The sequence below is a fragment of the Nannospalax galili genome, unplaced genomic scaffold (genome assembly GCF_000622305.1).
Source record: "Nannospalax galili isolate Female #2095 unplaced genomic scaffold, S.galili_v1.0 scaffold2673, whole genome shotgun sequence".
NCBI classification, from domain to species: Eukaryota; Metazoa; Chordata; class Mammalia; order Rodentia; family Spalacidae; genus Nannospalax; species Nannospalax galili.
In genome coordinates this window covers 42229-59093 of record NW_008333283.1, presented here as the reverse complement: position 1 = coordinate 59093, position 16865 = coordinate 42229, and the positions used below count along the sequence as shown (strand labels likewise).

Sequence of the window (16865 nt, the reverse complement as noted above, 5' to 3'; positions counted from 1 at the left end):
ATTTGACTCTGCTTCAATGAGGCCTCATGGGACCTGTGTTTCAGCAGTGGAAGAGGTGTTTTTGGCTTAAAGCTGTCGCAGACACGTGTTAGCTGTCATCCTCTGTGACTGCAGGAGGATGGCAGAGATGTTTGCATGAAACTTCTCATTTGCGGCTGCTTGTCCTCAGAGTCTAAAGTCTGTGGTAAACTAGCTGATTAACTCTGTGGGACTATTGACATTGATCACTTATATATTGGATGGAAGAGGACTAGGAAATGCAGTTATTTTTGTTCTCTGATTAAATTTTCAACCTTTTTTCCTGACAGTGAGTAAAAGGCCTGTTTTTAGGTTTCTGTCAAGAAGATTCTGGAAGGCCCTATTGGAAGATGTTCTTCTCTGGGAGGTAGAGTCAGGTGGCATTGTTTGTGAGAGCAAACGAGGCACACCCGTCATTATCCACAGACAGTGTAATTGGGTATCTATGTACTCATAGAGCCGCAGGAGAACTGCCAGGAAGCACAGCGTGTAATTAGAATCTAGCAGAGTGACTAAACATTGCCCTCACACTTGAACGCCAGTGAGAAGCTGCCACAGGGCAGCACGTGCCTGGTCTCCAGGTCCATGAGGTAATGGAGGTGCTCTCGAGGAGAAATGCACAGGGTTCACCGAAGGAGACTATCAAGATGCCACTGAGGAGGTTAAAGGATACTTGAGCTCACAGGAAGTGTGCTGAGTTCTGTATAGGAGACTGGAATATCATGGAAGTGTTACTTACCAAATTCCATTTAAATATTGGTGCAGCTTTACTTAAAAGCCCAATGGGATTAAAAAAGTGACAATGTGGTTAATTTGGAAAAAACACATATAAGGATTAAATAGCTAAGTACATCTTAAACATTTTTTGAAGATCACCTGCCCTTCAGTCATTGTGTAAGGTGTGATGGTTCACCTTCATTGTCAACTTAAATTGATTTAGAATGACTGTGGAAACTCACCTCTGGCTGTGTCTCTAATTGTGTTTCCAGAAAGGTCTAACTTGGGAAGGAAGACCAGTCCTGAGTGTGGGTGGCACCAACCTGTGGGCTGGCTTCCCAGACAAAACGAAGCAGGCTGCTGAGCTGGCTTGTCTCGCTGCTTTCTGAGGATGCAGTGGAACTGGCCCCTCCTGCCTCCATGATGGACTGTACCCTCAAACTGAGCCACAGTGAACCTCCCTTCCTTCAGTTCCTGAAGTGTTTTGTCAGGGCAGCGAGAACGGGCACTGACACAGAAGAGGAAAGTCGGGAGCATGAGCTTGGACTCGTGAGCAATGGTGCTGGGTCCTGGGTCAGTCACTTGCCAGCAGACCTTGTTACTCAGAAGGAGCCTGGAGGTGTGAGGTCAGGCAGAGTTAGTGGAAGGGAATTGGAACAAGTGATTTTTTTTTTTTAAAGAAAAAATATTAACCCTAATCTGTATCATTGTCAAAATAACCCCCAGTCAAACTAAAGGGTCAAATGTGAACAAAAATAAAATGCCAGGAAAAAAAAAGATGCGTGCTCACTCCTTCAGCACCTGGGCTTTGCCGGGATGCAGCACCTCAGTGGCGCATGGAAGGGTGTACAAGGACGCCCCAGACTGGAGATTTACCTGAGACCCCAGGAGAAAAGTTGGGAGAGCAGGTAGGCCTGGAGATGGGGAGTCTCAGGCAGATGGGACCAAGGCTTTGAGGACCTAGAGGATGTCTGGTGTGTTCCATGGAGAGCTGACTTTGAGCACAAGGACCGTCAAAGCAGGGCAGCAAGCTGCAACATTCAAAGCATGCCTTTGTGGGTGTGCAGCGTGTGTCCAGGCAGCTGTGCCTGTATGTGTGCTTACACAGGCAGGACATGACTGGAGCCCAGGGAGAGCTTTTGGTGGTTTACAAAGAAGTGAACACACTTGGAGATGTTCTATGTGATAGGGTGTAAGGGGGTTGGAGAGCTCTTGAGTGTAGGCCGCTACTGCCTGGGAGGGGAGGCAAGGAGGGAGGCCTGGCCTGGTGCCTGGTTCACAACCTTGTGTCATGTGCTCCCCTACAGGGCTTTGTTTTCAAGGCAGACTCTCACTGCAGCTCAGGCTGAAACTCAGTCTCCCTGCCTCAGTCTCTCTGATGGTGGGATCACAAGGGTATACCATACAGGACTCACTGCAGGATCTCCTCCCCTCAATTTTTTGTTTATTTACTTTCATGTGTATGAGTGTTTTACCTGCATGTATGTTGGTGGGCCCATGTCATACAATGCCTGAGGAGGCCAGAAGAAAGGGGTCGAGTCCCCTGGAACTGGAGTTAAGAATAGTTGTTACATGTGGGTGCTGGGAACCAAACCCAGGTCCACTGCAAGAGCGGCCAGTGTATCTCTTCAGCCCTAGCTGCAGGATCTTTACTTCAGATTTCCCAATGTGTTCCTACCACCTGTGAATAGGTGCTCATGCCCTGTGGATACGCGTGTGAAGGGTACCTTCCAGATTTTCTGGGCTGGGCTGCTTACTGTGGGAGCAGTAGATAAGGAACAGGTATGGAGGGAGGCATGCCAGGCCATGGGTCCAGTATGCTGTTGTGCCAAAAAGCTCAGATCACAAATACCAGCTGAGAGAGAGGGAATAGGAGTAGTATAATGTGAATGCCATCTTTAGTGTGTAGAGAGTATGTGAGTGTTGGAAAGCAGTCACCAGTGCCAGGGAATAAATGACAGAGTAACTAGGAATGAGGAGTGGCTGATGGGGACGAATGTAGACAGTGAGCACATCCTGGAAGACAGTGCTCAGTCCTGCTAACAAGATCTAAGTCACCCTGACTCCTCCTCACGAAATGAGCACACATAGCAAGAAAAGTCATAAGCTATTGGGACAGTAACTTTGTGCAGCTTTGCAGAGGAATTTGGCAGAATATATGGAATGCTTTAAGATGTGTGTGTTTTTGTCAAGTAATTCTGGAGATTAGCGTAGAAGAGCTGTTCCCCTCTGCCCACCTTACTCCAACCCTATCCTCAGAAATGTCCTAACCTGGGGACACAGGGAGGGGTAGGGGAAGGTGGGGTGTAGGGGCAGGGAGGAGCCAAGTATTCTGGGGACTGTTTGGACTGGAAACACTCCCTGCAGTCCATATTGAAGTGCCTTGTTTCTGCTGTGCTTCCAGATGAAGACGGTTAGAGTGGCCTTGGTCCTGTGCCTGAACGTGGGTGTGGATCCTCCTGATGTGGTGAAGACCACACCCTGTGCACGCTTGGAATGCTGGATTGGTAAGTGCTTCACTCTCCCATGGGCACCTGCCCTACATGTCTCAGAATCAAATTTCTTTTTGATCCTTTAAGTAACTTTAGTTGCCTTCACCTTTATTTTGTAGCAGAGAAAATTAATAAAGTCATGACTTGGTTTCTATAATTTTTTTTCCTTTTAAACCTGCTAGAATATGGCTTATGCCTATATGTGGTGCATAATGGAGCTACATGCACTTCTGAAAGGATGAATGGCTTGTGCCTGTGTGCAAGTGTATTCCTAGAAAAAGTGAATATTACCATTTTCAGCAAAGCGTTGGCTCACACATTGTAGAGCGCGTACAGCGTGCTGAGGACTGCCTGCCTCGGCACTCCCAGCTTAGCCCTTTTAATCTGTACCTGGAGATGCCCGTTCTAGTGTTGTTCCTGCAAACTGAAATTAGACCAGGGGACCCTCAGCTTGTGCCACTCAGGAGCACTTTCACTGCCTTCCTGAGGGTCTTTATTGGAAGCTCACACAAGAGTTTGCACATAAGTGCTCAAGCAGTGCGGAACACAGGAATTTCCCATCACAATAGGAGAAAGCAGCACAGAACAAGGCCATGGCCACTGACCCAGTAACAGCTTCCTTTGATTATATGTAGAAACATAAATGGGGGCAAGGGGCAGACAACCTGTCCCTGCATTCCAGCAACCGCTGTCTTATTGTTCGGCTCCCAGCATCCTGGGAGCAGATTTTCCCCTTCTCAAGCCTCTGCATCAACAAATTCTGAAAAGTCTGTTAACAGTGAAACAAGTGCCAGGAGCCTGTTAACTGTAAGTGAGCAGAGTGCTACTGTCCTTAAGGGACAAGCAGAGTAACTACATACACAAAATCCTTTGTGGTGCTTTTAAATGTGAATTTGTGTGTGTGCATATGTGTGCATGTGTATCAGAGAACCTGTGGGAGTCAGTTCTCTCCTTCTACTGTGTAGGTTCCAGAGATTTGAACTCAGGTCTTCAGACTTGGCAGCACGAACCTTGAACTGGTGAGCCATCTCACTGGCCTCCTGCCCAATTTTTATGGCTAAGGAAAATGAAATATGTATGAGTTTTCCCTAAGTTGTTCTGCAGGTGAGCCCCACCTAGCTAATGTTACTTCACAGTCACATCAGGGGCACTTCGCTCAGAAGGACTTGTGCTTTGCCTACGTTGAGAACTTTTCATTTGCTCTTTACTAAGGTGGGTGTACCGGGTGACCCTGGCCAAGTGACTCCCAGCATAGGTAAGGAAAAAAGAATCTAACGATTGCTTCTGTGCTCTCCAGCAGTCTGAATCTTATTTTGAAAAAAAAGATTTCCAGGGCTTGGAGAGGTGGCTTAGCGGTCAAGAGCACTGGATGCTCTTGCAGAGGACCCAGGTTTGGTTCCCAGCACCCACATGATGGCTAACAACCATCTGTAACTCCAGTTCCAAGGGATCTGACACCATCTTCTGGCCTCTTGTGGGTTAAAATAATATTTTAGCAGGGGCAGTTGCACATGCCTTTAATCCCAGCACTTGGGAGGCAGAAGCAGGTGGATCTCTGTGTGTTCAAGCCAGACTGGTTTATATAGTGAGTTCCAGGCCAGCTGGGGCTACAGAGAGACTCTGTCTCAATAAAAGGACACACACATACATATATATATTTTAAAATTTATTATTTTTATTTTATGTGTATGAGTGTATTGCCTGCATGTATGTAAGTTCACCTGTGTTGTGCAGTGCCCATGGAGGTTAGAAGAGGGCATCAGGTTCCCTTTTCAGTGGAATTATGGATGGTTATTAGTTGCCATGTGGGTACTGGGACTCAAACCCAGGTCTTCTGAAGAGCAATTTCTGAGCCATCTCTTCAGCCCCTGGCCTCTGTGGGTTTTGCATGACATGGGGGCACTTAACATACATGCAAGCAAAGCATTCATACACATAAAAGATAAAAATAAATGAATTTTAAAAATTAAAAGAGAAACAAGAAAAAAAGAGATTTCCAGCATTGCAAGCAGAGTAGTAAGAAGTTTCCTGGCTCAGTGACTGTTGCTTGGGAACTCTTGAGTACTAGGTACTGCCCACAGGAAGTCTCCTTCAGGATGAGATCCCAGCTTGTTCCTGGCGGGGAGGCGCCTGGAGGTTGCTGCTAGGTGCCAAGGCATGGAGCCTGACCAGTGCCATGTATTGCCCTGACTTGGTCTCCCGCTGTGGCATGCCTTGAGGAGATGCTTTTGAAGATCTTGGCCCTGGTTCTGTAGTGTCCCTGACGTTTGGCGGAGGACTGCAGGAGGGGTCTGCGAGCAGTGTCAGGTGGTGCATGGTTTTCATTTACGTGGTCCATCATTTGTGCTGTCCAACCCTGATGGAGCTGGGACCTGTCTGACATCACTGTAGCGGGTTTGTGGCACTCCGTTCCTTGGGTAGAGGTGCTCAGAACCACCCATCCAGCTGCCAGCCAGTGCTGTGGCTTTCAGGCATGGTCAGCCAGCTGGGGAAAGTGGGGTTCCAGTTTACTTGTGGTGAGGTGATTCTGAAATTTTCACAGAGAAAGCTGGAAAGGTCTTGGTGGAGGCTTGTGTAGCCTGGAGACTTGGGGGGTGCAGCGGGCATGCCATGAACAGTGACTAAAGGTTCGGACACTGTTGATGCAGAGAGGAAGGGTGGTGTGAGAACAGGAGGAGCCTGTGGAAGAGCCAGGTCAGTTCCAGAGGCCTAAAGATGGAGGGTCAAAAGCCTGTATAGGTCATACAGCATCTTGGCCAGTGAGGTGACAAGGGGACCTGATAGTGGTAGTTTCCAGGCTTGGCATGTACCGTTGGGACAGGACCCTGGTAGGGCTGTGGGGGAAGTTTTCACTTACTGGGTTGCTGTCAACTGACTTTCAACGATGCTGCCATTTAGAAGGCTGCAGACCTGTGTTTTATGTTTGGTCTCAGCATTTTGTGCTGTCAACAGAAATTGAAGACCTCATCAAGACCCAGCCTCCATTCATCCCAGCTTTGCTGTACTTGCCTAGTTGCTTTGAGTCTTGTTTCTTCCTGTAGAGAGGAGCTAACAGTGTCACCTACTTCATGGCTAGAGGGGATTGACTAGGACCTTGGACTCAGCTCCACACAGAGACTGGATTGGGCAGGGGCTTCCTTATGTGAAGCCTGTACGCCAACCTCACTGTCCACAAGCCATCTGGTCTGTTTGTACTGCTATAACAAAACACATGCGCAGAGGTCATTAGTAATTAACAGAAGTTCACGGTTCACAGTTCTGCAGAGACTGGGAAGCCCAAGATCAAGGCACTAGCCAATGATGTTCCTGGTGCCAGGTTTCTGCTTCTGAGATGGTCCCTGAACACTGCTTTTATGTGGGACACGGCTTTTATGTGGGACAGAAGGACAGAAGGGTATAGCTAGTTCCCTGCAGCCTTTATAAGGTCTCTAATCCCAGTTACAGGAGCTCTTCCTTTGTGACTTAATCCCTTCCTTCAAGCTCCATCTCCTAACACTGTCACATTTGAGGTTTATGTTCAAACCTATGAATTTGGGGGACCCATTCACATCATAGTATCAACCCCGGTACCTTCTCCTCCTCAATACCCCACTGTCTACATCTTCCTCTCAACAGACCAGGGTGCCAGGTGCTTCGCTGCCCCTGTGTGGCTGAAGGATTGGTGCAGCAAGCATACCCCATTTAACTGTTATGAAGTCTGCTGGCTTGCGCATGCTGTGCTTTCAGGGCCAATGTCTCCAGCAGATGTCAGATAGAATGCATGGTGTTCTCATTCTGTTTAACAGATTAAAACATGTAGTGTGCTGGGTACCATCAGCACATCCTGTATCTGCTGGAAGCTGTGACTCTGACTGTTGGTCTTGTAGAGCTGCCTGTGCTGGGTTGTGACTGCTTAGATCTCAGAGGTGAGGGCCTTCGGGAGGATCTGTTCATCTTTTGTCTGTTTTGTGCACCTGTACATGTACCACCCGAGCTCATGTCAGATAGACTCCTCAGGCTTCTATGAACATGTATCCGTGCCTGTGAGGAGAAAGGCTGGATGGTACAGTACTGTGCTAAGGGCCGAATGGCTTTGCTCTTGGTGATGACTTCTTGTTGTGGCTGTCCTAGATACAGGACATGAACCATGAATGTCAGAATGAGACATTGCTGTCTGGTCCTGAGGAACTGTATGCTCTTGAGTGACCCTTGCCCCTCCTCTGTGTGAAGATACTGCTTTGCCTTCTGGAAATGACTCCTGCTCTTCAGAAAAGCAAGCGAGGCTGTTTGGTTTTTTGGGCTGACATTAACTGCTACAGCAGCAGCACTGAAAACAGGCCCGCTAGCTGTGTGTGCCTAGTGCTTGTTAGGGCACGTCTGCCTGACAGCAGAGTGCAGAAGAGCTGACTGCTGAACAGGAGCTAGTGTAACGTAGCTGAGGACGTTTCCTGTGCCAGCCTAGTGACAGGCATGTGAGAAGGGGAAGGGATGCCCAAGGTTTGTCCAGCCACATGGTGATTCTGTTATCCCAAAGAATTCTTGGGTGATATGTCTTTGCTTGTTCCCAGGTAGACTATTTCTTCTCCCCTTGATCCTTGTGTGGGCATTAAGAGGCTCTGAGACAGTGCAACTAGCTGCCCTTGTGCACAGTACATGCACAGAGCCTGCCACCAGCTGTGGAGATCAGACTGGAACCACAGATCAGAGACTAAGAGGTCAACCTTGTGGGTGGAGGTCAGGTGGGTGGGGCTCTGCAGCTGGACCAGACCTGCCTTTGAAGAGTTGAGTTTGGAGCTCCAGGTGGTTACTTAGACTCAGTGATCTGTTAGCTGCGGCCAGTGGCTCTTTGGGCTATGGTGTAGCTCTAGACCTGCATTTGAACTTTTGCTTCTGGGAACTCAAGGTTCACAATACTGTATTCTTTGTCCTGTTGTGCTGGTATCTCAAGGTGGTAACTCTGTTCCCCTCTGAGGGAACAGGGAATAACCACTTGCAGTCGGTTCCCTTACTCTTTTCCAGTGGAGTTGTGTGTAAACCTCAAGGCCTATATTTTTAAATCAGGGTACCTCAACCAGCCTGAATGTCTGTAACAGATTTGAAGCTCCTGGTTTTTGATCAGAGCAGTTGACAGCACAGCAGTGGGATTTGTTCTGCGACCATCTGGGGCATGAGGCTAGGGGCAGGCAAGGCCAGCTGTAGAATAGCTTTTGCCCTAGATTCTGTTCCCTCTAGAGCTGAAGGTCCCTAGCTAGCCAGAGCTCAGATGGATCTTCCCAGCTCTGCATAGCCTTGTGTCCCAGGTTTGCCTTGGAGATCAGTGAGGAAACAGGCTCTGTGCTGTGCTTGCTGCTAATTATAAAATGCAGAGAGGCTACTATGATTAATAAGATGCAGTCATTAAAGGCCATTTCTAATTTCAAAGTAGCCCTTTTGCTATTTTGTATTTTCTCAATCAAAAATTAGTCGCTCAAGGTTACACAGCTAATTAATGGCAGTATCCATGAAAGACATCATCTGATTTACACTCCATCCAGTAGGCAGCACTCAGCTAATAAGTCAATTAACAGATGTCTAAGTGTCTGCTAACTGCAAGGCTCAAAGAAATATAGAGATTCTTTGAGCATTGAGCTCTGCATACAGTGTTTGCTTTTATGTTTTTAGCAGAGGGTAGCCTACGTTCAGGAAACCACACCTAATCGAAATGCATAATCAGATGGAATTTCCCAAACTGATGGCACCCATGATTCCCCAACACAGAACCATGGTACCTGGAGCCTGGAAGCCCAGCTCAGCCCCCTTCTAGTGCTGTCAGTGCTTGGAAGCATGCATCCTGTTCTTACTGTGCCTCATCTGAGTTGGGTGCTGGCTGGGCTCAGCTGGCCTCTGCTCTTTCTGGGTGGCCGTGCTCCTGGCCCTACTTTTCAGGATCAGGACCAGATCCAGGAGCCCACCAGGCTATGGAGAGTCTCTCGGAGGCATCAGAGTGCTGTCAGGGGAGGACATGCTAGTGGTTGGTAGCAGAGTACAGTTCTTTGGAAGGAAAGCCTAGCAGGGCATGGTGCCCAAGCATGTATATGCAGAGGTGCAGGTAGGTAATGGAGGAAGGGAAAGGCTCCCCCCATTACTGATTTCTAACTGCCAGGGCTATCCCTGACCTTGGGCCAGGCCTGCCTCAGAGCTTTAGCACTCTTGGACATTGAGGTGCTTGACCACATTCCTTTGCATGTGACGTTTTAAGTATTACAAAATGTGGAGGAATTATGCTGAAAATCTACAAGTTAAGAAGAAATTAAAACCCTAAAGTTTTACATGAATGTCTGCTAGCTGCTTTTCCCACTCCTTTTGTCTACCCACTTGCTGTTAATTCACTCCCACATTCACTCACTTGATCAGTTCCTTCCCAGGTTCCCTATGAAACAAAACAGGAGCTAGATAGGCACTGGGAAACTGTTTATCAAGAGAATTAGTTTTAAGCCTTCGCTTTGTCAGCTCCACCTTGTCAGCTGATAACGGCAGCAAGCATGTCCTGGGAGTCCGTGTTGGCTATACTGTGATGTCAGAACAGTCATCACAGGCGTTCTTGTGCTCTGCTCTCTCCCTTTCTTTTCATGTCTCCTCTCTTGTCCTTGGGAGGAGATGAAATTAGCTGACCTCAGGGATTCCCAGTAGATTGGAGGTGATAGCCTCACTTGGTTGGCCCCTCCTTGTGTCCCAGTGGAGGCCAGGAGAGAAAGAGTGGGATAACTTCCAGGCTGTCTCTAGCACAGAGACTCCAGTGCCTCTGCTGGATACTGTGAGGTGTAGTAAGAGGGATGAGGGGAGGATGATGTGGGGGTGAAGTTTGCAGAGGGGGCCAGGGTAAGGGGGAGAGGGACAGTTCTAGCCCTTTTCCTACTGGCAGACCTCAGGAACTAACTCCTCTCCATATTTTGCACATAGTAAGAAATTGCAGATGTGACAGCCTTGTGTTTTTCTCTAAGATCTATGACCTCTCCAGTCGTGTGTATTTGTCTAGGTTTACGTTATCATACCTGAGTTTCCTCCCGTTGAGTGGGCTTTAAGTCCAAATAGGTAGCTGTTGATTGCCCCCAAGATAAAAGTGCCATTACTGTACCAATGTCATTTGCTGTGCTGGTCATTGATGTGGTTTTTAGGTCTCAAAGCTGGGATTGGACCATCAATTGATGTTCTCCCTTAGCAGCTTTTGTGGTGCTCTTTAAAGCTATGAGAGCTGGCCTTCAGGGCAGGTGGCTTCCAGGTCAGTCCCAGCTCCATTGCTCCAAATACTGTGTCTGAAGTATGCCTGTCTTCAGCAATAGGGTCTTACCTTCAAGTTGTGGGAGGCACTCAAGGACTGTGTGAGTAGCCTGTGTAATTTGGGAGTGTCTCAGACGACCCTGACCAAGGTTCCTCCTGGCACTGGTTCTTGGCTCTGTAGCCTTCAGCTATATACACAGACTCATGTTAGGGATATTGTATGAATAATTTTTCAGTAGGTTTTTTGACTAATATGATTCCCTCTGGTTTTTTATACCAGCTAGGCATTATTTACCTCTCCTCTCTCTCTCTCCTTGTCATATCCTCCTTCCCTTCCCTCCCCATTTTAAGTGTACCCGTTTCCCCTAGTTCTCCTTTGATAATTCCTATCTGTTGTGGTCCCACTTCTCTTGAGTGCCTTCTTCCCAAAGGGGCATATTTATTTACTGCTGTGGGGAATGTAAATTGGTGAAGCCACTATGAAAATCAATGTGGAGGTTCCTCAGAAAACTACAAATAGGGCTGGAGAGATGGGTCAGTGGTTAAGAGTACTGGCTGCTTTTGCAGAGGTCCTCAGTTTGATTCCCAGCACCCACATGGTGGTTAACAACCTTCAGTAACTACAGTTCCAGGGGAAACCAACACCTGTTTCTGACCATCAGAAGCATTGCATGACGTGGGCACACCTACCTACATGCAGGCAATACTCTCATACGTATAAAACAAAAATAATAACTAAAATATTTGAAAAAAAGCTATAAGTAGGTCTACCATATGATCCAGCTCTTCCACTCTTGGGCACGCACCCAAAGGACTCTCTATCCTACTTCAGAGATACCTGCTCTGTATCTGAGATACCTGCTCATCCATGTTCATTGCTGCTTAATTCAAAATAGCCAAGAGTGGAAACAGCCTCCATGTTCATCAACTGATGAGTGGGGAAAAAAAGTGGCATATTTATACCATGGAATGTTATTCAGCTATTAAAAATGAAATTATGAAATTTCAGGTAAATGGAACATTTTGACCATCATTCTGAGTGAAGCAACCCAGAATCAGAAAGATAAACGTTCTATGTTTTCTCTCATATGTGGGTATTAGCTTCAAGTCTTTAGATATGTATGTTCCATTAGGAATATCCATAGAGCTTAGGAAGCTAGTAAAGGACGTTATGGGAGGGGAGCTCTTTCATGGGAAGGGAGATTGACTATGGTGATATGAAGGGATAGCGGAGTAAGAAACAGGACAGAGTAGAAGGGGTGGGGTGGGGCATAGAATGAAAGGAAAAATATGGCAAGGGATAGCTAACACTAGAGACTTTTTGAAAAAATAATGTGGAAACCCATAGAAGCTTCTAAAATATATACGTGTACCTATGTAAGCAGTTTAAATGGAGGTACCCTATAGCAAGGGACAATGCCCTGACTAAGTACCTCATCCTAGCAAATAAAAACCCCAGTACCAGGAATGAGTTTCCTCTCAGTTGTTGGCTATTGGGATTCCAGAGACCCGCCAACATTCCAGGCTTTTGCTAGTGCTCTTAGTTGCCCTTCAGAACCTGATAGCAAGACCCTATTGCTAAAGACAATATATCCTTGAGTCACAGAACATGGAGAAACCAAGTGGGACGCTTCATCCCTACTGGTTAGCTTTCATAGTGCTAGAAGGTGCTGTGCACTCTACTAGGGGAGAAAAGTCATTAGTCCTACTCAGCTGTGAGCCCTATGCACTACAGTAGCAACTGGCCTGGCAAGCTAAGCCTTCTAGTGCATTAGTGACACAAATGTTATGGGAGTAGCCAACTACTCTCTGATTGAATTTAAGGTCCATTCCACAAAATTGAACCTCTACCTGGCATTAGTACAGGGCCAAGAACCTGTGGCTAGATAGGTCATGGGCCCTAGGGTAGAAGGTACAGTACCAATATTCTACTGAAGGTATGCAGTGAAGTATTAAAATGTCCCCTCACGGCTTATTGCTGTGTCCATAGATGAGAGTGTTAAAAAGGCTTCATGCAGTAGGAGGCAGTTACTACAGAGATCCATAATTGCTCAACATGCAGAGTAAGACACTGCAGAGTGCTCAGCCTCAAAGGGACATTGATGTCACACTCTCTCCAAGGGTCAGGGATCTTCATGGAAGCCAGGGGTGGTGGAGGACAACAAGGGACTGGTACTTTCCAGACAGCAAGGCAGTTGCACAGCCCAGCTCTCAGCAGTTGTGACCGCACCAGATCAACCTAAGCTCAAGCTAAATCCCAGCAGGTCCCACCCCACACCCAAGAATATTTGGGCAACACCTATTAGACTCCATAGAGTTAACCATAAAAGAACATGAAGTTGGGTGGATAGGAAGGTGGGGGTATATGTGGAAGGATCTGGAGGAGGGGAATAATGGTCATAATACGTTGTATGATCTCGAAGAATTAGTAAAAATATTTAAAAAGAAAGGTTTCTGTTTGTTCAAACTACTCTTTTTCTGCTTCTCTTTGTTAGTCTATATAGGTGGATCCTAATTTTAATTTTCTGGAGCTGAGGCTACAGCTTAGTTGGTAGAGTGCTTGCCTGGTATGGCATCCACCAAGTCCTGGGTTTGATGTCCAGCACCACATAAACTGGGTATGGTGGCACATATCTGTAATACCAGCTCTGGGGAAGTGCGGCAGGAGGATCAGAAAGTCAAGATTATCTTCAGCTGCATAGCAGGTTTGAGTGAGGACAGCTTGAGTTGCGTAAGAACTTGTCTCAGAAAACAGTGTTTTAATTTTTAGGAATGTAGCCGTCTCTCCCCTTTCCAGCTTTGTGGTTTAGGCCACAGCCTCCTGGATTGGGGTCCTCGAGATTGTTCTTAGACCCTAGAACTGTGTTCTTACAGAGCAAAAGGAAACAGACTTAGCCATGTCTTGTGTTGCTGATAATAGGTTTGCACCACTGTTCTTTCAGAGACATTAGATAGTTTTCGCCAGGCTTTGCTCAAAGCTTGTGTGTAGTTCTCAACCTTTTCTGGAGCTCACACTGTAGTTTTCACAATGGGAGGTTGCGTGCCTCCGTCTGAGAAGTCCCTGATGCCTTTGGCATAGCTGTGGGTAGAGGTCCCTTCTGTCACTCGATTTTGTGATTAATCTTATTTAAGAAATCATAAAAATTAAATACTAAAAGCCCTGTTAGGAAAAAAGCTGTCCTCCTCCGTCCCGAGGTGTCTCTGCTGGTTCTTTTCTTGGATGTATATGCATTTGTCCTTAGTTCCACATTTCCCCGCCAGGTTGTCCATGAGCTTACAATGAGCTCTCCTTCTCCTCTACAGGCATTGCAGTAGCCCTCCAGCCCTGCAGTCACCCACTAGGGCTTTCTGCTGCCGGTCCAGGTCCAGGTGTCCCTATTGCTCCTGTCTGACACCTTGGTCTCTAGTCCTGGTGCTTGGGAGCTGTACAGTTCACCTGCCTGTTTCCCTTTGCCTTGTTTCTGCCTTTGTTACTTTCTTTTGTAGTTTACTTTCCAAGAAAAGGACCACAAGGCAGACTTTATCCATGCGTCCGTATCTTAAAAGAGCTTTATATTACTCCTTCAGAATTGAATATTAGATTAAATTTATCTCATGGAATTTTTGAAGGCAGTGGACTGTTTTGTCTGGTTTCCATGTTGGGAAGCCTAGAGCTTTCCTAATTCCCGGCCTGTGTGTGATCTGCTTTTCCTAATTCCCGGGCTGTGTGTGATCTGCTTTTCCTCCCAGCACTGTTTTGTAGTGTGGTTGAGATGCGTCTAGATTGAGATGTGTCTAGATTGAATTTCCTCAGGTTTATCCTGTTTATGCTTCACTGAGCTTCTTGAATCTGTAAGTTTTTGTCTTTTGACAAGTTTGGGAAGTTTTTAGCTATTTTGTCTCTCATTCTGAGACTCCAGTGACAAGATGACAGAATGTCAGTCCTTTGTCATTGCCCAAAGGTCCCTGCAGGCTGGTTTCCTGGAAGCCATTCACTTTCTACAAAGAAACTGCATCTTCTTCCAAGGTGGGGTTTTACAGCCAGTGGCCAAGAAAAATGAGAGATGTTGTTGCTGAGTGTGTGGAAAGTAGTGTTTGCGAGGGACTTTGGGAAAGTTGGGGCAGAGTTATGTTAGGTGCATGAAACCAAGGAGACTGGCAGACAATACAGGAAAGATCCAGAAAGAGCACCGCAGAGACGTTTCCATGTGTAGACTGTGAACACAAATGGAGATGTAAGACCTGGAGGGTCTGCAGAGGGCAGAGGTGGGAGTGCAGGACGCTGCCCACCTTGGAAGATGGGCTTTGGTGACGTCTGATGGAGAAAGTCAGGAGATACTGATCAGGTTGAAAGTGGTCCCTTCAGGGGCATGGGGCAAGGGACCACTCACTTTTTGTCTTTAAGTCTTATCATACTCTCCTGCATCTTCAGGCTTAGTGTATAGGAGGTGTACAGGAAGGCTCTGATTTAGAGGAGGGGCTGAAGATTCAGAGAAGGGGAATGGCTAAGGAGTTAGTTCCTGAGTCGGGCTGAACTGGCATGCTGGAGAGTGGAGAATGAGGATCTGTGGATGGGGGCTCCTGGTTTCCTGTTGAAAGAATACTTACTAACTTGAAATCAGAATCTTTGTGGGAAACAATGCTTAGAGCCATTCTCAAATTGTGTGGGTGGATCTGGAGGTCTTCAAGAGGTTGGAAGTATTTTTGTTTGTTTTTGAGACAGGGGCTTGCAGCCCAGGCTGACCTGAATCTCACTGTTAGCCAAGGGTAATCTTGAACTTCTGATGCTGCTATCTCCCGAGTGCTGGTATTACAGGTGTGTGTCACTATACCTGGTTAATAGGGTGCTGGGACTTGAACCCAGGGCTTTGTACATGCTAGGCAAGCCCTCTACCAACTGCACTGCACTGCATCCTCAGTCCTGGAAATATTTTAATAAAAATCTTAGGACAATATTTGCTATTGTGGAACACCAGGCAAGGAATGGCAGCTGCTCTTTTGAATGGTCAACAACTGATACTGGAAGGTCTGCACAAGATTGCACTTAGGAACTTTGTATCATGGAAGGGGGAGGGGCTCATAAGACCACACCCTTCCCTAAGGGTTTTTCTTTGTTGTTGTTTTTTGGTCTTTTTGAGACTGGGGCTCCCTGTAGACCAGGCTGGCCTTGAACTCACAGAGATCCATCTGCCTCTGCCTCCCAAGTGCTGGTATTAAAGGCGTGTGCCACCACACCCAGCCTCTTCTAAGGATTTTTTTTTTCAAATTTTGTGTGTATGCATGTATTGCCTGCATGTAGGTAAGTGGGCCCATGTCGTGCAATGCCTGTGGAGGACAGAAGAGGCTGTTGGATCCCCTGGGACTGGAGTTATGGACAGTTGTTAGCTGCCATGTGGGTGCTGAGATTCAAACCAGGGTCTTCTGCAAGAACAGTCAGTGTTCTTAACCGCTGAACCATCTCTCCAGCCCTCCCTTAAGGATTTAAAAAAAATTCTTTTAATTGATTTTTTGTGTATCTCATACAGAAAGTCATCTTTATACCCCTTCCCTGTTGGCACCCTCCCATAGCGCCCTCACTGGAGTTCATACCTTTTGTCATTTGTGTTAAGGCCTGTCATGTCAAGTTAGTATCTCCAGATGTCCCTCAATGCAAGTTCATCCACTGGGGTCTAGTCAACTTATCTAGAGTCCCTCCCTTTAAGAAGATCAGCTCTTCCTCACCCAGCAGTAATCAGCTACCAATAATTCTTCGACTAACATTGGGGCCTGCTGCTCATTTCCACAGTTCTGTGCTGGGTCTTGTGTATGCCGACACCGTTGCTGTAGGTTCATATGAGAAGAGTCCCAGGAGCCTGGAGGCTCATTTCTGTAAGGTTGTGCACCTCCTCCCTGGCTCTTAAAATCTTTCCACCCCCTCTTCTGCAATGATCCTGAGCCCTGGGTGGGTGGATTTTAATATAGGAGTCCTGTTCAAGGACCCACAGTCTACAGATTCTTATTCTCTGCATTTTGGCCATTTGTGATCTTTTTCATTCCTGGCCCTCTGTTGCATAAGGGCACTTCACTGATAAGAGTTGAAAGATGCATTAGTGTTCTCTTCATCCCTTGTTCTATGTTCCCTGAGCCCTAGGTGTAGAGGTTGCATCCTAGATGTGCCACTTAGGCTTGGACAATTCACAGAGAATCTCTGTGTGTGACCAGTTGTAGAACTCTGTCATTATCTCTGTCTCTTAAAAAACAAGCTTCTTTGATGGGTGGTGACTGGGATACTTGTCTGTAGATTTAAGGATCCATATTACATTTGTCTAGGGATGTGACAGGCTTAGAGTTTTCTCTGAGATCTATGACCTCTCCAACTGTGTGTATTTGGCTAGGTTTACATTACTCGACATGAGTTTCCTCCCATTGAGTGGGCTTTAAGTC

The 16865-nt window shown here is 46.8% G+C and overlaps 1 non-coding gene across 1 annotated transcript in view; it reads left to right on the top strand.

Annotated features, from left to right (window-relative positions):
• Positions 1–1173: 1173 nt before the first annotated feature.
• LOC103729855 overlaps positions 1174–16865 on the top strand; it is a 19216-nt gene continuing 3524 nt past the window's right edge. Inside the window, exons 1-2 of the transcript XR_003848699.1 lie at positions 1174–1308; positions 3140–3242. This is a non-coding gene — a transcript (uncharacterized LOC103729855). The remainder of the gene's footprint in view (positions 1309–3139; positions 3243–16865) is intronic.